Source organism: Carassius gibelio, chromosome A2 (assembly GCF_023724105.1).
Source record: "Carassius gibelio isolate Cgi1373 ecotype wild population from Czech Republic chromosome A2, carGib1.2-hapl.c, whole genome shotgun sequence".
In the NCBI taxonomy this organism is placed as follows: domain Eukaryota; kingdom Metazoa; phylum Chordata; class Actinopteri; order Cypriniformes; family Cyprinidae; genus Carassius; species Carassius gibelio.
Genome location: NC_068372.1, coordinates 20,616,006 through 20,638,616, shown reverse-complemented (window position 1 = coordinate 20,638,616; position 22,611 = coordinate 20,616,006). Strand labels below are relative to the sequence as shown.

At 38.3% G+C, this 22,611-nt stretch overlaps 1 protein-coding gene across 1 annotated transcript in view; it reads left to right on the top strand.

Moving 5' to 3' along the window:
• Positions 1–22,611, top strand: part of LOC128030792 (beta-1,4-galactosyltransferase 2) — a 98,891-nt gene that overhangs the window by 51,692 nt on the left and 24,588 nt on the right. The window lies entirely within an intron of this gene.

The following is a 22,611-nucleotide window of genomic DNA, read 5'->3' as shown; positions in this document are numbered from 1 at the left end:
TATGAATTAGTTGGTCCAAGCTGGCAATTTGCTTATTGACAACCATAAAGTTTGAAAAACAACTTTACCATCTTAACCTGGTAGCTGGTTTGATGCTGGTCCATTTGACATGGACAGGTACCAACTAGAACATATTCCAAAACACAACAACCATCTTAATCTGGCTTTTCCAGCCAAGATATCAGAGTTGCTTCATTTGGTGGGTGTGAAAGCTGTTTTCACATCAATGAACCACAAAGGATACGTACGTTCTTCATTCCAAGCCATAAAGTTCACTTTCTTCTTCTGAGTTGTTTTTTTTTAGCTTCAGTGGTAAACAGCTGCTTTTAGTAGGTCTACTCATTGTGGTCCTCACATGGATGAAAACATTACACTTCAGAGCTGAATATCAAAACCTCTACCGTAGTGGATGACGTCAAGGTTAGTTTAAAAAGACTGACTGGTAATGGGAGCCTAGAGGCTGTGTTTGAATGGAAATCAATGGAGGAGATGCTTTGGCATCTTAAATAAACTGCTTTTGTTCAGAAACAGTTTATGAATTAATATATTGTTTGACTGTATGGCTGGTTATCATTAACAGATTGATTATCAGATTTAGTTTTGTTGTTTGGAGCTTATGTATTTAGTTATATATTATATTTGTTTGCTTATATATATATTTGGATGCTTTTTACAATAATACAGATGTATCCATTTATATCTTCCAAGAAATTTGAGCTGTGGGGGTTGGGGGAGGTGGTTAGGATTGAACTCTGATTTGGGCAGCTTTGCTGTTCTTCCGCCTCCCCTTTTTCGTCAGTCTGTTTTTCTATCTGTGGAGTAACCCTGGAGGGTTGGCGGAGATGTTAAAGGCCAAGAGAAATCATCAGCCTGCTTGCCACATTGCTGTCTGCCTAGGCCCGTGGTTTGGGTTAATGAAAGCGATCAAAAGTTTGCAGCCATCCGTCTTCAAAGTTTGCAGAGAAATGATGTGATCTGTCAAGTGGCAAGTGCTGAGAGATCTATCTGTGGAGTAACAAACCAGCTCAAAGAGTATGTAATGGATGGAGCATCAGCTGAACTCCGGGCTAAGGTTACCGTTCTTTTCTTAGAGGCAACACATCACTAAATGCAGGTTAAATACGTGACAGATTGATGTTCATCTGTACATATGACTTTTTATCTTCAAGATTTGAAACCACTGAACAGAGACATACAACCACGATTTGTTTTTCTTTCTTTTTTTTTTACTGAATTCTTTAGTATCTGTGTGACAGCTGGAGTTGTTGCAAGGCAGTTGGATCTTATTCAGTCTCAGCTTTACAATCACAGATAACTACAGACTAACGCTGCCAATCAATTACAAATTTAATCAAATTAATTGCAGGATAGCAGATTAATTAATTAAATTAATCACAGTTGACATTTTAAATCAATATTTGCTTAAAATGTCAACTCTATTCTTAATTACTCTATTCCAAACTCTGCGTAGTGCTTTTCTCAGTACATATCCCTTCAGTGTATTAAAAACTATTTTTATATTTTCAGTATTCATTTTTACTTTAGTTTGCTTAAAGGTCCCCTGAAGTGTCTTGAAACAAGCAGCATTATTCTAAGTGGTGACGTAATTTTAACTGAAACAGGAAGAGAGGGTGGGACATATGGAGCAGCTCCGCCCCCTTTTTAAAGTAGCCAATAGTGGTTTGATTATGTCTGCTCGGGCCAGAGACGTTGAGCTCGAGAAAGCTGCATTTGACAGCCACAGTCTAATAGATTTTAGACTTTTGTAAAACAAAATAGTGGTCATAATCAGGATGAGGTGGCCTAGTTGCAGAAGTTTTTAAAAAAAGGCTCTGTGCCATCGCGTCTCTGACCGGAGCCAAAGTCTGGATGGACGCTGCCATGGTTCACGTGAAACCAGACCTCTTTTGCACCAATCAAAAGCATATTTACACTGTCTGAATTGTTCCCTATCACCTACACTGTGTACTACTAGGCATCCACTGTAGAGGAAATACTTCACTGTGAACAAGTGACTGATCTCAGCGGCTTTTCAGTGTCTATTGTAGGGGTAAATTATCATTATCAGTGTGGATTTGCGCAACTTGTCAGTTAACAACGGCTCTGTGTAGTAACAGCTGCTCTATGTGAAATCACGCACCTGATGGAATTTACAGCTGATTAGAGAACCGGCTTTACTGACGAGATGCACATTAATTATTGGCCGATATTTTTTGTGCACCGCTAGTCTATGTTATTTTTAATAGTTTTAGTTAACAATAATGACACTGAGGTGTTCATATGTTATTTATATTATTTACTTAATACTTATTTTAAAAATGTTGAAATTACGTAGAACACAGTTCTGATGTTTTCTGTAATTCTTGAACTCGTAGTCTTTGAAGCCTCTCATATCAAACAAATCTCTTAAAGTTGGGCCATCAGAGGTACCCTAAAAAACCTATGCTAACAATCATGGAAAGACACTGTTTGCACATCTATTTTGTTTGCTCAAGCAGTGCTGTCAAAGTGTGTTGAGAGGGTCTCATCAAAAATGTAATATGTGTAGCTACTAGTTATTTATGCTGTCAGAGCTGAGCAGTGAGGAACACACACCATCTGCACATACACGCTCAATTGTGACATTAGGCACTCTGCATTTTCATTACCCAAGCAGTAACAGGAAATTTCCTCACTCAGCTCAGTGTAATTGAACAAAATGAGCTGTAGACCAATGTTTTGCTCCTTTTCAGTTCAAGCTGTTTGCTAAATGAGTGCATTTCTGCATGTTGGAGTAAATGGTGCTGTACATACCTGTTTAAGTACCATTAGAAGACAAAGATAACAAGACACTTAAAATTTTGTAAGCACTGCATGCGTTATTTAACAAAAGTTTGTGTCTCTAAGTGCCGTACAAAAGTTTTCTTTAATTCACTTTTTAATTCACTTTTAATTGAAGGCTGTCAGTATATATTGATCATCCATTGTGTTACTATAACGCACTGCATCATAAACTGCACTGCAGATACACAGTGCAATTTTCTTCTTCTGTATTTCAGTTGAAGAAAGGCTTTTTAAAACAATTACTTTATCTCTATCTTTATACACTGAGATTTTAGTTTACCTAAAATTAAATCTGAAAAAGTAAATTAAGATCCAGACATGTTCAGATGTCAGATATCAGATTCCTCAAGCTTTCTGATCATCTTGTTGCTTCCTTTAACATACTGTATTTAACTGGCTGGCAAAATAATGTCTGGATGTTTTTGTTTCATTTGGCATTCCAAGTCTGAATCAATTTTTTTATTCCTTTTTTGTCTAAAAATCACTGGACCCCACTTACTTTTATTGTATGGACAAAATCAGATCATCAACATAATTTCTTTTGTGTTTCACAGAAGAAAGTAAGTCACACATGTTTGGAACACTATTTTTGGGCTAACCGTCCTTTTAAGGTTGCCAGATCCTCTCTAGATGATCTCATGATGATGTTTGTTTGTTTTTATATGGAACTTTATTAAATTCCTCCGTCACTGCAATTTAATGAAAATCCTCTTTTTTATCACATTAATTAGAAAGTGTATAGAAACCTTTTTTTTCTTTTTGAGTCAGAGCTTATGAAATACAGTCTTATTAGATTGAAGTGAAATATGAGCATTATTTTAAAAGTGCCCTTTATGGCAATAGATTTCCCCTTTCAAACATTCGTATGTCCACATGTGATTTGCATTACTACAGAAAGGCTGCCATGCTGACTCCTTTAAGCAGCGAAGGTTACAGATCAGTGAATCTTATGAGGATGATGCATCATTGCTGTGACCTCTGCTGCTTGCCGTTGAACTGAAATAGTTTGAATCTCACTGGATCTCATCTAGTTAATTCAAAGGACAGACACTGAGTTCAGCCAGGTTTTCTCTTAGAGGTTCACGCACACACACGCTGCCTATGCCAAGTCATTCCTCATCAGTATCACCCACTATAAAACACGCTGTATAATGGGAACACAATACAATGTGACAGGTGCTGAAAAAATAAAAACCATTTAAGGCAGGTCAATAAGGACTCTTTCGTCTCGCCCTACCTCCCTGTTTGTCTTTTCCTCTTCCACTCTCACACTTTCTACAGCATGACAGTTGGGAGTACTTCATGTATCATGCTCACTAGAGTGTTAAATGATTTTAAGTGAGGCCGTTTTACCCTGGACTGAGGGGAAACGTGCTAATTCATCAGAATTTTGGACTGCCGGATAAATGCTGCCATTTCCCTAGAGTGGGTTTGGAAGGGCGTAGTGGTGGGACAGTTTTTTTTATTTCAGTCCTTTTCACATGTGACCACCTCATGATGGTCTGATACACTGACTTAAGTTTAAAGTAGTTTATCTGTGTATAAATCAAGTTTTCATTCACCCTATAAGCATCCTAGGAGATACATAAAAACAAGAAGTTATGTTTTGTGATACTGTTGGGATTCACCAACCAGCTGTTAATTAGTGAGTTTGACTAGTTCATTTACAAACTAGACTAGTCCAATGGTTCTCAGTTGGTGGGTAATGACTAATATACTGTACAATGGTAAATGGTTTTTATTAAATTTAAAATAAATGTATGCATTTAGCAGACGCGTTTATCCAAAGTGACTTACAATGGATTCAGGCTATCAATTTTTACCTATCATGTGTTCCCGGAGGAATCAAACCCTCAACCTTGCGCTTGATAGCGTAATGCTCTACCAATTGAGCTACAGGAACACTAATCAAAAGGCTATATGTCCAGACAAATGGTTTTTGGATCTGTGGATCACTTCGAAGAATCTGGGCAGATGCCAACATTGACAAGTTGCTTAACATTTCAACATCAAAGAAAATGAAGAAAAAAAATCTTTAGATCTTTTCTAAATCTAATTTTTATATAAAAAATATCTTCTATCTAATTTTTAAATATCTTTAGAATTTTTATATTTGAATCAGGGATGTTTTATAGAGGGTGAATTTAAACATGCTCTTAGACAAACTGAAAGAAGTTGTGTCTGATTCATCCTGAATACTCTTGAAAACATTTATAGATGGATAGAGTCTCCTGAATGCAGCTTCATGTTGACTTTATATAAACAAATGCATCTAGGTTTTTTCTGACCGTATCATTTGAACACGACTCATCATTCAGTCTCAAAATCAGTCCTCTTGAATGTAATAAATACTCACGCCTGCCTGTTCTTTCTCAACCTTCAGACACCCTCCAACTCTCTTTCACCATACTTCTGCTTCACAAGCTGATTGTTGCCATGTCTGGTTATGATAACGCTAAACAGGGTAGGACGAGGACTGTGTGTCGTATGGACTGCCAGGGACACAGGCCAATGTTTCCCTGCCTCCCATCATGCATATCGTGTTCACTGGACAGTTTCCCAGATGCACAGAAAAAGTTAATATACGGACTGTAAACCTGTACTCAATAATATAACACAATGGACTTCAGTCCCAAAGCGTTTGATAGTATAGACTTTGATAGGATAGACTTTGATAGTACTATACTATAGAGTGAGCGGAGATGTGTTAGCATAACACACTTTGATGACTTTTTAAAGGTGTCCATTAACAAATTAGCCTCTTTGAGCCCTGAATTGCATTTTACTTCATGATTCATGTCTACAAGAAGTTTTTAAGTCTGTATTAGTGATAATATTATGCTAATACCTCCTTTATAATGTATGAGATTCAAGCTTTGACATGTATTATGCAAGATTAGCAACCTGTCCAATTTACTAAACAAATTTTAAGTTTAAAAAATGAAACTAAAAACTAAATGTGTTAACACTTAAAATGACAAGAATATTTGCAAATTTTTAATATAGATAGTGCCAGTTTAATTTCACCAGTTGCCAGAGGCGGTTTATTTATTGAGTATCGATACAGTAATACCAGAGGCTGTTATTGTAACAAAGCCAAAAATTGTGCTATCGATCCAAACCTCTGCAGGATTTAGTGTGTGTTATCTGAGATTTTCAAGTTGATGTTTTTCAGTTATGCAGTTAACAAACAGGATTGATAGATTGGGGGATGCAGGATATTTATGATGTCGCACTGCCGTCACCGCTGACCTTTTAGATGCCATGTCATCACAGCGGCCCATCAGCATGTAATTTCCTGCTCTTTTCTTTACTCCAATTGCCTGCCTCTTGCTCATGAGGGCATAAATAAGGAATGAGGGTGAATAACAGCTTTTTTTATTACATTATTTGTTTGCAGAGGAGGAAAGATTGGATGTTCAAGTCTCTGTTGAGCCAACAGGGAAAAGGCTGAACATGTTATTGCATGTCACTCACTTGACAACAGCAGGCTTTCTTCCTGTTGTGTTTGTTTCATTGTTTTGTGCTGTCTGTGGTTCTGTTGTCAGGGTGAGTGCTGTATTGTGTGTTGTCATTCTAATGAGATTAGATACAATTTCTACGGTTTTCAGTGGAGGAAGAGGGCCGCTTGGTGTGAGCTTGACATAGACGCTCTGTCTAATCTTCCATTGTAATTAGAGTCCAGTTCCCGTGGCCACTACAAATCTGAATCTATCTGTCAGCTAGTGTAGGAGACAGGGAATCTATGATCTAATCATTGGGATATTATTTAGATTAGGAACAATGTCAATATTTTAGTGAATATACAGTATACCCCTTTATTTAAATCTTGTATCCATACATTTTACCCGTTACAAGCAAAACAAATTGTATGCAACAGAACCAAAATGAATTTTTTTAGTTATCTAACATTATTGTTATATATTTATAATGCTACAAATTATTTCTATTTTATCTATCAAATTGGGAAAAAAGTGCATCAGGTTTCTGCAAAGAAATATTAAGCAGCACAACTGTTTTAATTTTCAACATTGATAATAATCAGATCACTGAACACTGAAGTAAAAGCCTGCTGAAAATGCAGTTTTGCCATCACAAGAAAAAATGACTAATTATTTTAAAATATATTTAAATAAATAAAACAGTTTTAAAGTTTAATAATATTTAACAGTATTACTATTTTACAGTATTTTTAAAAGTGAGTGTTTTTGAACATTCTTGTGTTATTGGCTGATAAATATTAATGGCATACGATAATAAATGGAGGCAGGTCTGTTAGACTGAATTTAAGGTCCATTGTACAAATCGGATATTTTATATTTGCTCCACCAGTTTACATTCACTCAATAAAAACACTGTTTACATAATATACGTACATTTCACTGCTCTTGCTTGCAACTGCATTGCCATGAGTGTTCTTCTCAGTGCACATGCACATCTTTGAAAACAGTTGCATACAGCTTCAGTCAAAGAGACTGTATTCAGTACCACCGATCATGTAAAATGACTTATATTCTTACTCAGTGATCCTCAAGTCTGGCTCGCGAGATCCACTTTCCTGCTGAGTTCAGCGCCAACCCTAATCAAACAAACCTTCCTGTGAAGACACTGATTAGCACTCTCAGGTGTGTTTGATTAGGGTTAGAGCCAAACTCGGCAGGAAAGTGGATCTCGCGAGCCAAATTTGAGGATCACTGTTTTACACATTACTATTTATTTATATTTTAGTTTCACTTGGTAGTAAAGCACCAATGCTTCTGATATTCCTATTAGGAATCAAAGTAATCTCAGTCTCTTGACCATATTCTACCAAAGGCAGATTAAATCTTCACTTTCCTAGGAGTAATATCAAAAAAAGCAAGTCTACAGCCATGGCCAAAAGTTTTGAGAATGAAACAAATATTCATTTTCACAAAGTCTGCTGCCTCAGTTTTTTTTTTTTTATGGCAATCTGCAAATACTCCAGAATGTTATGAGGAGTTAACAGATAAATTGCAATTAATTGCAAAGTCCCTTTTCACCATGAAAATAAACCATTTCCACTGTTTCACAGCCCTGCCACAAAAGGACCAGCTGACATCATGTCAGTGATTCTCTCATTAACACAGGTGAGAGTGGTGATGAGGACGAGGCTAGAGATGACTCTGTCATGCTGATTGAGTTAGAATAACAGACTGGAAGCTTTAAAAGGAGGGTGTGCTTGAAATCATTGTTCTTCCTTTGTTAACTATGGTTACCTGCAAGGAAATGTGCAGTTATCATTGAGTTGTGTCTGTGGTGATGCACACCATTTTTATACTGTATGAGTATACTGTATATTCACACCATTTTTTCCTCCTCCAAACTCCAGAAGTTGAGACTCTCCTTTAGTCCGTGTGCCAGTTCCTCGCCAGTGTGATCAGCAGGGAAGAACACCGTCTGTAGACAGCGGCTTTTCATGTTGAAGTCACTTGTTATGAATGCACTGTCAAGCTTAAATACAGCTCCATAGTTCGGCTTGACCATAGGTCTGCTGTTGCCATGAAGCTCTGCATATTTTGCAGTTCTTCCTCGACTGTCATTCGACACTGTGTATATAGACCTGGCAGTGCAACAAATGAAAAAACTTGCGAGAGGGCAAAGAGTTGTTCTTGTCTAAAGTTTTTATCATTGCCTTAAATACCTCATTTTCAATTGTGTTGATTGGAGTCATGTCTGTAGCTAAATGATCAGCGATGGTGTTTTTTATCTCTTCGTGCCGCTGGGAACTTGAAGGGAATGGCAATTCTCCATACAACGTCTGAGTTGTGGACATTTGTGTGGTCGGGCAGCTGGTATTTTGAGGTGTGGCTCCTTTGTCTTTCATGGCTAACTCGTACTGTATTTTTCTGATTGTAGAGATAAGTGGTGTTACCTTGAGGTGCTGTGATGATGCCAAAGCACTGCTTACAAATTGTGACTCTTTGTGCATCATCTTTAGGTTTAAACCCGAAAAAGTTCCACATGGTGGAATGTGCTCCTTTTTTCTGTACCAATATTGTTACATTCTCAATCTCAAACCCCAAAGAACTTCAAGGTAAGGGGTTCAACTGCTGTGAAGAAGGACTCAGGGTGCCTAAGAAAGTCCAGTAAGCACCAGGACTATTTCCTAAAGTTAAATTCAACCGCAGGATCGGGGGATCACCAGTACAGCGATTTTTCAGGAATGGCAGAAGGCAGGTGTGAGTGCATCTTTTTGGAGGACGGCCTGGTGCCAAGAAAGGCATCAAAGAACCGACTTCTCTCCAGGAAAAATATCAGGGACAGACTGATATTCTTCAATAGGTACAGGGATTGGACTGTTGGGGAAGGGAGTAAAGTAATTTTTTTCTGATGAATCCGCTCTCTGATCGTTTGGGACATCCGGAATAAAGCTTGTCTGGAGAAGAAAACATGCTTCCATTAGTCCTGTGTCATGCCAACAGTAAAGCATCTTGAGACCATTTATGTGTGGGTTCTGTTCTCGGCCAAAGGAGTGAGCTCACTCACAATTTTGTCTAAGAACTCAGCCATGAATAAAGAATGGTACAAAAACATCCTCAGAGAGCAACTTCTCCCAACCACACAAGAAGAGTTGGGGAATGAGCAATGTCTTTTCCAGCATGCTAGAGGACCTTGCCATAAGGCAAAAGTGATAATTAAGTTGCGCAGTGAACAAAACAGAAACTTTGGGTCCATGGCCAGAAAACCCCCCAGACCTTAATCCCATTGAGAACTTGTGGTCAAAACTCACGAGGTGGGTGGGCAAACAAAAAACTTAAAATTCTGACAAACTCCAAGCACTGAATATGCAAGAATGGACTGCCATCAGTCAGAATGTGGCCCTGAAGTTGATTGACCAGGGCGAATTGCAGAGATTTTGAAAAAGAAGGGTAAATACTGCAATACTGAGTCTTTGTATAAACTTATTGTAATTGTCAATAAAGCCTTTGACACTTATGAAATTCTTATCATACTTCAGTATACCTTAGTAACATCTGACAAAAAGATCAAAAACACTGAAGCAGCAGACTGTGAAAATTAATATTTAAACATTCGGAATTTAAATATTGATTTCTGGTTTCCTTATACTTACTTTTAGTGATTTTACAGATTTACAACCCATTGTAAGCTAAAACTGAGACTGAACTGTGCGCAAACATTATCATCATTGCCAAGCTCAGATCAAGTGACGATGAGATCACAGCATTCCACTATTTAAGCTGTCGTACAGTTCATGCTCTTAATAAGTAACTAAAAGCTTATGTTAAAATCTAAATTGAAAAAGAGAATCTAATCTGACTGCATAAAACTTACAATATATGGTGTGTTTTTAAGTGTAAAATTCACTACTTCTGTCTTTGTTTCAAGAATGCTTATGAAATAATATAGGATAACATCTTATTTTATTTTCCGCTTTGATTCCATTGATATTTTTTTTCCTCTCTTAGAAGATGTGAGCTCACAAAGGAGATAATTTCCCAGTCTATAGCCTCTCTGTTTTTTATGATGAACATTTCAAGTTTCAAAGTCCCTTAACACGTTGTGTGATCTATAGAAGTGTGCAGAGAGCGTCGGCACAGGTCCATACATAAATCTGTTGAACGGAGAGCTTTCTTGCCTTCTGCAGTAAGTGAGGAGCTACTCTTTTTCTCTCTTCAGATATTCAAAGAGCCTCATTTAGGATTGCAGGCATGCTGAACACATACACAAAACCTTTTTCCTTTACTCATTGAAACTAAGTGTTGAGGCTGGTCAGCACCTGGAAGATCTGATGAGAAAAGCTAAAGTTACTGCTGTAAGGAATGATATGGACTCTATTCAACCACTGAAAACTATGCTGCTTTTAACTAACCGTTTATTATTATTATTATTATTATTATTATTATTGGTCACTTTCCACAAATAGGGCACAAAATAGAGCCTGAAACTCTTGAGAGATTGAGATTGAGATTATATACTTTGCTTCAAGAAAGCAGTGAGCACAGTGTGTACCTAACACAGCACAGTAATGTTGGTTGTTGATGTCTCATCGCTTGGCCAGACTGAGCTCTGTTAGATCTATTGCCTATAATACTGCTGAAACAGTAATGGCATACTTTGAGATAAAAAATTAATAACCGTTTCAACTGAAACTTTTTCCCTTTCTGTCTCAGTTTTATGTTTCATCTTTCTCTCTCAGAGTAGCAGGTGACCTTGCTGGGAAAGCATCTGCCACAACATGAAAACATCCCCTGCTGAGACTGATCTGAGAACTGTTGAGTTGACTCGAGAGCTGAAGTCTGCCAGCTCTGCTTAATCAAGATTATGTGCTCAGCAGTCCCTGCGCTGTCCGCTCTCAGAGCAGAGAGGTGACTGAGTATTCAGGGTCAGTATTGCTAATCAGTGCTGGCGTTTTAGGCTGTTGCCCAGATATAGTGGAGCAGTATGTTGGTAGTGAACGATGGGTCCTGTTTGAGGCAGTTCCATTGTGCTACTGCCTGCTTTTTTCCCCGTGACCTTCATTTAAAAGTCTTAGTTTTTGTGTATTTGTTGTACTGAACAGAATTTTTATTGTTCTGTACATTGATTCCATTTTCATTTTTCATTTTGAATATCTTTTGCTAATAAAAGTTAATATAATATAATCTATCTGTTTGTTTCTATCTATCTACTGTATCTGTCTATCTGTCTGTATTGTCTGTCTGTGTGTCTGTCTATCTATCTGTCTGCTGTATGTGAATTTTTTGTACTGTACAGCATATGTTTTTTTTTTTTTTTTTTTTTTTTTTTTTGGGGGGGGGGGGTCATTTTGATTGTCTATTTTTATATTGCAGTATTTTAAATAAATGTAAATAAAATGATGAAGATGCAAAACAAATGTGCCTGTTTTTTTTTCTCCTGTAAAGTTGGACATTTTAACATGGGGAGTCTATGGGATTGCCTCCCTCTTGCAGCCAGCCTCAAGCAGCCAGTCGATTAAATACAGTTTAAGACACTTCCATATGGGCTTCAAGAGAGAGAGCGGGAGGTTGCCAGTTGCTCTAACCCAACTTATAATATGAAACAGAGCTTGAATCTGACCTTTTTTATTTTATTTTCTAGTAAATGTTTTGCCCTTTGAGTGGGCTATTTGTAAGAGCACTTATACAATCACTTTAGATTTATGGTGAAGAAACATGATGTCAATGCGCAACAGGGTTTGTGTTTGGGCACAGGTTATGCACTAGGTTCCAGGCCAATGCAGTCAATCACTTCTTATCTCAACAGTGCATTATTTTGCTGAATTTAAACACACTACCCATTGCACCTGAAAGTCCGTGTTGGAGTGTAATCGAAGAAAATACTGGAGTTGCTACAAACATCTCATAATGGCCAGCATTTAAAATGCTTTGTTTTCAACCTACAAGCATTAGTTTCTCTGGAGATACAATTTGAAGTACTCACTTGTCTGCTTTCAGGGCTCTTCTCAAGGACACACTTCTCAGACTCGGTTTCAATTCTGCCTCTCATAGGAAATAAAGATAATAAACAAACAAACAACTACATCACAGCCGTTTTGATGTGCGGTACTTTTTCTTAGATTTCCCAGTCTGTCTGGTTTATATATATATATATATATATATATATATATATATATATATATATATATATATATATATACTCACACACAAACACTTGTGGTGATGTTCACTACTCCCACAATATTTATTCACTGGGAAAATATAAGCATCATCCTAGGTTCCTCTAAGTCAGAGGTTCAGGTTATCAAATCAGGGCTAACCAGATCTTAGACTTAACTAAAACAGGTCTGGAGATCTTAAAACAGGTCTTTTTTTTTTTTCTTTTTTTTTTTAGCACAATACGATACTGCTCGGCGGGATCGTAGACATGTCGTTATAGTTGCGCGGCCTCTACTGCTGTGCTGAGCGAACTCCTGCGATCCTCGTTGGCTGTGCTGTTTTAATCTAGCGGGTGTAGTGTCTTGTGACGCAAGTTCAATGACACAGGTAGTGGCGATTCTTTACGGCCAATCGGTCATCAGCAGGGTTTGCATGTCACATTTTGGTAACAGAACGTACCGTATCGTACCATGCAGTGGAAAAGTGTCATAAGACTGAGACTCTGAGGAGACAGACTGGGCCTTACTGGCATCTTGACCTCTGCTTGAGTGGTTCACCCACCTGTTCATACATTTAGCAAGGGCCATGGTGTGTGTGTCAGCATAATCCACCTGCCACACTTGCGATCTAGGCGAGACAGCATTCCTCAACCCTGACCATGTAATAGGCTGTCCTTCAGAGTGGAAACATCCCATGGGCACTACCCTAAGAGCACACAGAGAGAGAGATGGCATATCACAGCGTCGGTCATGAACAGATGGGGCTCTTTGCCTCCGGACCTTGTGTGGCTGGCCTAATCCATCATCTAAGATGAGAAGCCCTTATTTTACTCTCCCATCTCGCCATCCTCACGACTGCCAGTTAGTATTTTTTGTTCACCTTGAATCACCAGCAAACATCAGCTATTGATTACACGAGTGTGTGTTCCCTTGACTGTTTTTCGCAAGAAGCCTGCAAAAAGTTTCTATGCATGACTACTGGGAAATTGTGGTCAAGTGCACGTATTCTCATAAAATGTTTAATTCTTGGTCTTCATTAATAATAGATCTAGGCCAATACCAAGCTGCTTGTGATATAGCGAGTGGTGAAATTACAGTCCACAAGAGTTTCCCTTGTTGTCATTGAAAAATAATAAGATATTCCAGATATTTTACATCCAGTTGAGAATATCAAGGCACATATCCAGCTAAACGCTGTGCACATCACCAACACGTACCCAGAGGTGGAATGCAAATTGCTGGCTGGCTTGCAAGTCTTCTGAAGGACAAACAGCAATGATCAAGTGTCTTTTTGGTAATTGGCTCATTTTAGTGGGCAAGGGCTCCTAAGTGAAAGTAATGATGTTTTCCGCATATTCAAAGTAGAATGCTGTGGTGGATGTGTGGTAGGGAGTCATGCCATCTGTTTATCAAATTGCCAGTGTAATGCACCGTTTTTAAGACTAATGGGATTTGTAATTAAAGTTAAGCACATAGGCAACACAAATCAAGAAAGCTCTTCCTAAAGCACTCACATTAAATGCACAATTCTATTAGCAGCTGCAGACTAAAGACCATAAGAAAAATGAAGGTCTAATTCTTTAATTGCTTGCCCTCCCCGTCTGGGGCTGTTTTAAGCAGGGACTGTTTTGACAGCAGTTTACGAGGGTGAGCGCTACGCCCAGAGGAGCCGACAGATGAGGGGAAAAATGTGCTTCCGTAAACCTGGCCTGCTGCTCTGATAATGCATGAAATATTTTTAGGAATTTACATTTGTGATGTGATATTTTTCCACATTTAACACACCGTATCATTGAAAAAGAAAAAATGTTACAATGCACTAGTCAACAAGCTGCCTTACTATGTTTCTGCTTTTGCATGGCATATTAAGTTTATAGCTGAATAAAATCCAACAGACAAGCAAAAACAGTGCCTCGGTAGATTGTTGTCTGTTTTCTCCTTCTCACAAACAGACCAGCAGCAGTTTATTTGTCTGTCCTTCAAGGGTTCCTGATTTAAAGAGAAAGAGTTCTCCCAGAAATGACCATTCTGTATTCATTTTCTTACCCTCATGTCTGTCAATTTCTTTCTTCCGTGAAACACAGAATGAGTTGTGTATAGCAGAATGTTCAAGAAGCTCTATTTTATATATTGAAAGTGTAAGGTGAACGTGACTGTCCTGCAAGATTTTTAATGAATAACTTGAATAGCTGTTACTTACTGTAGATGTTTCTCTATATAGCCAACAAGCCAAAATGAATGTGAGTTCATAATTGATTTTTTTTTTCTCATATCCTCTAGGTCCGTTCTTCATTTCTGTAGATAGCTAGCAAGAGACCAAGGCAGAAAGACATCGTCTCCCTGCAGCCTGACCTTTTAAGTTGTGAGAAATTGAGGTCAGGCATGGAAGCAGTCCAATTATTGCTAACCCTAGTTAGATTAGCTGCAAAAGTCCTACATTGTATTCAAGGATTTCAGCTGGCTGAATTTGATCTGGTTTTAGAGTGGAGCAAATCAACACAGTTCATCAGAAATCAATTATGCATAACCTGCCAAACGAAAGCTGATAACTTTCGCTGATGGCTGTGGAATTCAGAAGCATGTAAAGTATTTTAGTTAAGAACCGAGGAAAAAAAAGTGAAAAAGTGAGTGTGTGTGTCAAAAACTAATATTATAAATAATTATTGCATTTTAAAACCTTTTTCTATTTTAATACATTTTAAATTGTAATTTATTGCTGTAAAAGCAAAGCTGAATTTTCATTCACTAAAGTCATTACTCCAGTCTTCACTGTCACATGATGCTTTAGAAATCATTCTAATATGCTAATTTGGTGCTCAAGAAATTCAGAGTGTTTTCTATAAATGCTGAAACAATTCGAGTGTAAGTTCCATTCACATCAGCATTCAGCATTTTAATAAGGATCAATTGAGTTACATTAAAGTCTGTTCAGGTCATGCATCCAGACAGATTCCTGCTATTTATTACTACGTGAAACAAGGTTGCTGATGCAGATGTGTTTAACGATTCAGGAGAGCGATTCTGAATCATTAATCAAATGGTTCCTCTCTTTTCCGAGTCCCATGGAGGCATGAGGCAGATGTTTAGGGAGATAATAAGGAGGGGTTCAGAATGTGATTGGTTGTGCTCCAGCTGAGCCTCGTGGGGCTGCATGCTTATGCACTCGGTCTGAATTTTGATTTGGCACGACGCTCCAGCCATTGTAGTTGGCTAACTTCCATTAGATTTCAACAGAACACATCTGTGTTTCTTGTCTCTTTCAGGGCATTCCCATTTTTCAAGATTCTTTTGGAATGGTTGGGGTATAGATGGTTTTTGCTGCAAGCATTGATCATCTCTGCATAACACCAAACAATGTGGTTAATCTGAATTGGAGTGTGGTGACTTCTTCACTTGAAGATTCACTATTATCACACTTTACAGGAGTCAAAAGTGGTACTTCAGTACTGTTGCATCTTCAATTCACTGTAACAATAACAAGGAGAAATCCAAAGACTGTTGCTCTTTTCAAGCTTCAAAAAGCACTCAAAATCATCATAAAAGTATCATTAAAGTAGTACATTATGACATAATCATGTCTTCTGAAGTTATAGTAGCTTTGTGTGGGAATTGTTAACTGGATCATTGAGTTAGTGAGCTGAACCAGGACAGGATCAGTCTTATATATTATAGGAATTGTTTAACTTTGTATGTGTGTTTGTGTGTGTGTTATTCGACCCACTGATTCATTAAAATAATGATTTATTCATGAATCTGACATTTCATGAATGTGCCAAAGATTTTCGATTGATAACTTTTTAATCTGTCTCACTCTCAAAGCTGTTATAATGGCTTCAAAAGTCTCGAGATATAGTGTGTGCCTTGTATTCACCCCAAAAATAAAAATGCTGTCAACATTTGTTCACTTTCATGTCATTCCAAACACATTACTTTATTTCTTCTGTGGAACATAGAAGATGATCTAAAGAATGTTGGTACATTGTTTCTCACAGACCTACACTCTATGTGTGGTTGCACGTTCCCTGGGGGAAATATATATATTCATATAATATAAATATAAAACAGCAGACGGCCTTATTGAAAGTGCAAATTCATTTTCTGCCAGCAGGAGGCGCTTTTGGAGCATCAGTAATGGCTGTACACAAAACAGCGCTGCGTTCATGAACGTTACTTTATTAGGCATTATAGGAAAGATTAAATGAAAATGACGTCAAAACTTTTCTGATGACAAATGGTTCTCTTAAACATGAGCTGTGCTCATGTTTATTTAACAAAGTCAAAGTATTTTGGAAAATCTATTTGTGGCGGTCAAATTGTGGAAATTTATGGGAAACCCTGTGGTAATCAAACAGTTTTAGTTCCCATTGACTTCCATTGTTTTGTTTTGTTTTTTGTTTGTTTTTTTTGTCTACACAGTGGAAGTCAATGGGAACCAAAACTGTTTGGTTGCCAAAGTTCTTCAAAAGAGCTTACTTTATGTACAACATAGGAAAGAAAGTAATATGGGTTTGCAATGGCATGAGCTGGACAGAATTTTTGTATGTATGGGTGGACTGTAAAAAGTCCCCATTTACTGTCAATTCTAGGAAAACAGCATGGAAAAGTAGTAGTTCCAATTATTTTGTGTTCTGCAGAAGAAGAAAAAATTCAAATGGGTTTGGAAAAACATAAGGGTGAGTAAGAAATGACAGAATGTAAATTTTTGGATGATTTGGATCTGTACCTTTAAATAGACAATAGTGCCTCTATAGAAAGGTATCGCTCTCTATCAGTTGTGCACAAAAAAAACATAAATAACCCATTTAGCATGCTCACTACTGTGGCTACACACTTTTTGCTTAGTGGATTTACAATGGTGGATCAAGGGCTAGCTTTCTGTTACACATGTTAAGAAGAACAATGTAACACATCAGGGGCCTGTCTCAGGAGGGAAATGCTTGGAGCTAAGCCAGCGAAGCATATAGAGAAAGGATCATACGCTATCCAGCACGCAGCAGTGGGTCTCATACAGTAGACTGGTCAGATTGTCTGCAGTGTTAACACTTCGGCTGTAAAACCCATTCAGCCAGCATCGCTGGAGCGAAGGTGGTTTACCATCTTTCAGAACTGAGACTAATCTTACTGGTGTCAGGCAGGTCATTCTGCTGCAATCATTTCGATTCTTGCTGATGATTGATTTGGATTGTTAGCATTGAAAGTTTTCTCTTCAAATGTCATTGCAGTGCTTTCGTAATGTGAGCGCCGAGAGCATTTAAGCTTGACCTGCTGTTAGACTGTAATAAGATTTGGTAGTGTCAGTGAGCTCATGAAAACAGTTGGGCCCTGCAGAGAGTATGAATGGCTGACTCGTTCATGTAGGAAGTCAGTTTTCACGATGGCTTAAGGCAGGTACTTGAAGATTAGGACATAGGCTGGGTGAACTGCATATCCTGAACATGGACTAAGGCAGATTTTCATTGCATTGACATTGGCTTTTAAGGGTACCAGGGTCCACAGACTTTCCTCGATGTCTCAGTGCACAGCCATTCAAGATGGATGAAACCTCAGCAATTGTCTCAGGAGTAAATTAAAACTTGGGAAAGATTCACATTTAAATACCAACTTGGTAGTGTTTTAGTATGTGTAAATTAATGGTTTTTTTTCTTTTATTACATTTTTTATCACAGTGCATCACAAGAATGTTTGCTAGTTTCAGTCCAGCGCTGTTCACATTTTCCCATCCAGCGCCACGTCGTTTAATTAGCAAGTGCATTTGTGCTCATTTGTGCACCCATGGGCAATGCTGGTCTAAAAAGAGGTGTGTTCAGGCGCATTGCTGGTACATTGCTATTTTAAGGAGCTGAAAATAGACTGCGCCATAGACCAACTCAAACCTGTTCTAAAGTCTAAAGTCAATGGCGCAATATTCTTTTGTTATTTAAAGAGCGCGTTGGTAGAAAATGTGCCTCTGGGCGGGTCCATAGTGCGCGTTGACTTTGCTTATTACACACAGGGATGTGCGTCACACAAACATGCCAAATATTAAGGGGGGGGGGGGTGAAATGCTCGTTTTCACTCAATATCCTGTTAATCTTGAGTACCTATAGAGTAGTACTGCATCCTTCATAACTCCAAAACTAATAACTTTAGTTTTATTATATTCATAAGAGAAAGATAGTCTGTACCGATTTTTCTCGGAAAAACACGACCGGCTGGAGGCGTGACGTGTGGGCGGAGCTAAAGAATCACGAGCGCCAGTAGGCTGAAATTTAACAAGAGCAGCATCAGCAATCAGTCTATGTGGTATGTACTGAAACTGTATATATTTGCTTAGCGGTTTTGGAAAATGACTAAGTTCCATTTTGTCGTCTTTTTTTTTTTTTTTTTTTAATTTTTTTTTAAGCTGTACATGTGGAAAGTGCAGTTTGATGACAACATCGCATGTTGTTTACTTGATGTGCTTACGCGCCGATAGCTAAGTTAACAACACAGAGATATTTGAAGCAGTTTTACTCACCGCATGCGGTTCCAACACACGATCGTGACCCTTTTTCCTTGGGACTGCATTATCCTTAAGAAATAAACGATGTGCAAATACAGCGTCAAACTGGGCCTTGTTTGTAAAATAAGTATCTTCGAAATGCTGGGGAACAAACAAAAACACTTGCACAACTCCGTTGATGCTCTGTAAAAATAAACTCCATCCACTGGTCCCTTGATGCTGTTTTTCTTTTGGTAATCTGTGCAGGGTTGTCTTGCCCTGGCAACCAAAAACACACTCCTTTTGTGACATTTCGCGACGCTCTCGCTCTGATCAGTGAAGTCTGTTGTGCTCTCAGTGCTGTGCTCTACGGGAGCGCGCGCTCTTCCGGCAGAAGTGCCCTTAGGACCCATATAAGGAAATTCCACTCCATCTAACGTCACACAGAGCCATACTCGAAAAAAACTTTCCGAAACTTGTGACAAACCGGAAGGAGTATTTTTGGAACAGAAATACTCCTTCAAACATACAACTTAATTTTTGAAACTTTGTCCATGTTTAGCATGGGGATCCAACTCTTTAACAGTGTAAAAAACTCAGTATGCATGAAATAGCATTTCACCCCCCCCCCCCCCCCCATAAAAACAAAAGGACATTACAGTGTAAAAGAACATTACTGTGAAAGCTACATAAATATAAAAATGTAATGATGGATAGTCATTGCGTGTATTAGAATTAGGCTACCTATTTGCAATTCAACCTATTACTACATATAATGATGAGTGAAATTGGTGAATTAATTGAACAATCGTGCCAATACACACACTTATATATTAACTGACTGATCGCGCGGAGCTTTGGTGGATGCCTGCTTGTCCCATAGATGATCTGCTCGCGCGCTTTAACTTTGCGCACGAGCAGATCGGTTTCTTCGCTTGAGAAGCATTCAGCTTTTCCGCCTACAAATTCCACCAAGTAAACAGCGACCTCCCATGGCGCGAGCGCATCTCGCTCTTTAAAGGGAATTGGAGATGACACTCTGATTGGTTTATTGAACGTTATGAGAATAGGGACAACCCATTCCAAAAATGCGCACGGACCGTTTTTTCATCGTTAAAATAGCAAAAGTGGATTTGGACAAGCCCTGAGTGCACTTGCGCTGTGCGTTTTACACTTTGCATTTAGATCGTTAAAATAGGGTCCTTGGTTGGAGTATATATCAGTTTAATTCTATATATATAAATAGTTTTTTCCAGCACAAGATGAAACTTACAGAGGCAGTCGAGATAAGTTTAATGAAGTTACACAGTAAGGACCTTTACATCCCATTGCCTGCCTTTAGCTATGAATATAGCCCAACTGTTAATATGTTTGACATTTTCACAGCTCACATTGTGCAGTTAAATCAGGTCTGTGAAATTCCCCGTCCCCCTAAATCTGAACACTTGCCTGTCAAAGAAGAGCGTTGATGTAACACCCACCTGTCTCCCAGCATTATACTTGTAGCACATTTATTTCAAAAGCCTGATTTATGAAGCCTCTTCATGCTGCACAACTTATCTGAATTCTATAACGGTTGACAGCTGAGTATATATTAATCACCTGCTGATGTGCAGGGTCCCTTTTATCCTACAAGCCCCAATAGCCGAACAGATTAACGAAAATGAGGCCAGCGACGTTATTGCGTTATATTAGCATGCATCTCATGCACACGCACGTCTCAACTTAACATCAGTCCTCCTTCATAAAATCTTGTCTGTGTGGATGTATCCCCCTCAGACATGTATTTTTGGTATTTTTTAAAGTTCAAATACAAGAAAATTCAAATTTCAGTAAATTTCCATTAAGTTAAACGTTTGCATTTAACAAGCAAATGACAGATTTTACTAAAAGTTGTTTCATTCTCAGTCTTTTCCATATAAACTATAACCAGGAACAGTTGTGATTCCAAATTAACTTTGTTTTTCTTAGTGCATTTCCCTAGAATCTGTCCTTTTAACAATAAAAGGTGTTTTGCACACTTTTCCATGGAGGATTTGGAGAAACAGAGCCAGACTTTTTTCAGTGTTTTGCTAGTTATTGCCTTGTGATACCGATACTGTCATGCTTTGTAATTTATAATTCACACAGAAGGGAATGAAAATGAGACTGGACATGCATGCTGTCCCTTGTTAGCGCGGAATGATTAATAGTTCCTCATTGTGCTTTGTGATTTCTTGCATGAGATCCCTGAGGTGGCAGCCTTGCCTTGGACAAACAATGAAAAGAAGAGAGAAACATGGCATGTATTCTAAGCCACTGGATTGATACCAACACATCAAAATCAAATTAGTAAGGCCTAGTTGTACTGAGTACACGGAGGACCATAGGGGCAGTTTCTTGAAGAGGAAGAGCTCTCTTCTGCCCGCAAGTGTTACTGAAGACTGCAGTAACTCACTTTGACAGGGGGACTTGCAGCAACTCTCCATGGTTTATTAGCTGACAGCAGGTGTTCTGATAGCCTTAATGTAAGCTGATTGCTAGCAACACCGTGTATGATTCATCCAGTGGCACCCATAGGGAGGTTAAGATCTCCTAAACTGCATGTTCCACCAGACCTGTTCCAACCCTGCTGAAGGCAATGGAGGGGATGTGTTTAACATGTTGTTTCTTATGATGATCAAAACCCCAAAATAATCATGGTTGCAATGCATTGTGGGATGTGTGACAGCACACTGTGAGTATTTCTCTCATTGTGCAGACATGTGTTGGATACTATAGAAATCATCCTTCCTGCGATGTGATTCTGACCTTCACTGTTGCAGTAACTCAACCCAGAATGCCCCGATCTTTCTGTTTGCTCGAAAGCCTGACACTCGGTCGAGAGAAGGATTGGTGAGAGAAGGTAGCCTCAAGGTTTGTGTGAGTGATTTATTTGTAATGAAAAATTCCTAATTCCCTGTGGGCCCTTAGAGTATCGTATCGATTTAGTGTCAGTCGGACAGTGGGGGTGCGCATGTTGCGTATTCTAGTAAGGCTCACTTTAATAATCTGCTGCTCCAAGGCTGATGTACGCCCAGCTATAATCCATATTTAAATGGTGCACTGATAGAAGAGCAATAATTTATTGGCCTTTCACATACAGGAGAGAATAACTATAACCCTCTCTTTTGTATGGTTATTCTCTCTTTTACACTCTAAAATGGTTGATCCTTGACATATTTATTTCTATTTGCAGCTGCCTGGGAGGGAGAGGAAGTCATGAGTCAGTTAAAGGAAGTGAAAACAAGGAAAGAAAGAAAGAAAGAAAGAAAGAAAGAAAGAAAGAAAGAAAGATTGGAAGGAATTGAATAAGGAAGGGAACTGTAGAAAAAGGAGAAATAAAGAAAATATTGGAGGAAAGCAAAGAAAGAAAGAAACAAACCACAGTGAAAATATAGGAAGAAATAACTATGTAGAAGGAAGAGGAAGTGCAAAAGAAAATGGAAGCAAAGAATGAACAAAGAGGAAAAAAAGAAAACAGCACTAGAGGGAAAGAAACCAAGGAAGGAAGAACAGTTTTAAAAGAATTAAAGATGGAAGAAAATTAGCAAGAAAGGGAAAGGAAGGAAAAATTAAGGAATGAAAAAAAAGAGAAAGGAACGATAGATGAAAGCAAAAGGAAAGTATGGGATGAAGTAAAAGAGAAATAAAAGAATGGTTGGGGAAAAGTAAATTTGGAAAAAGAAAGAAAGAACAGAACAGGACAAAG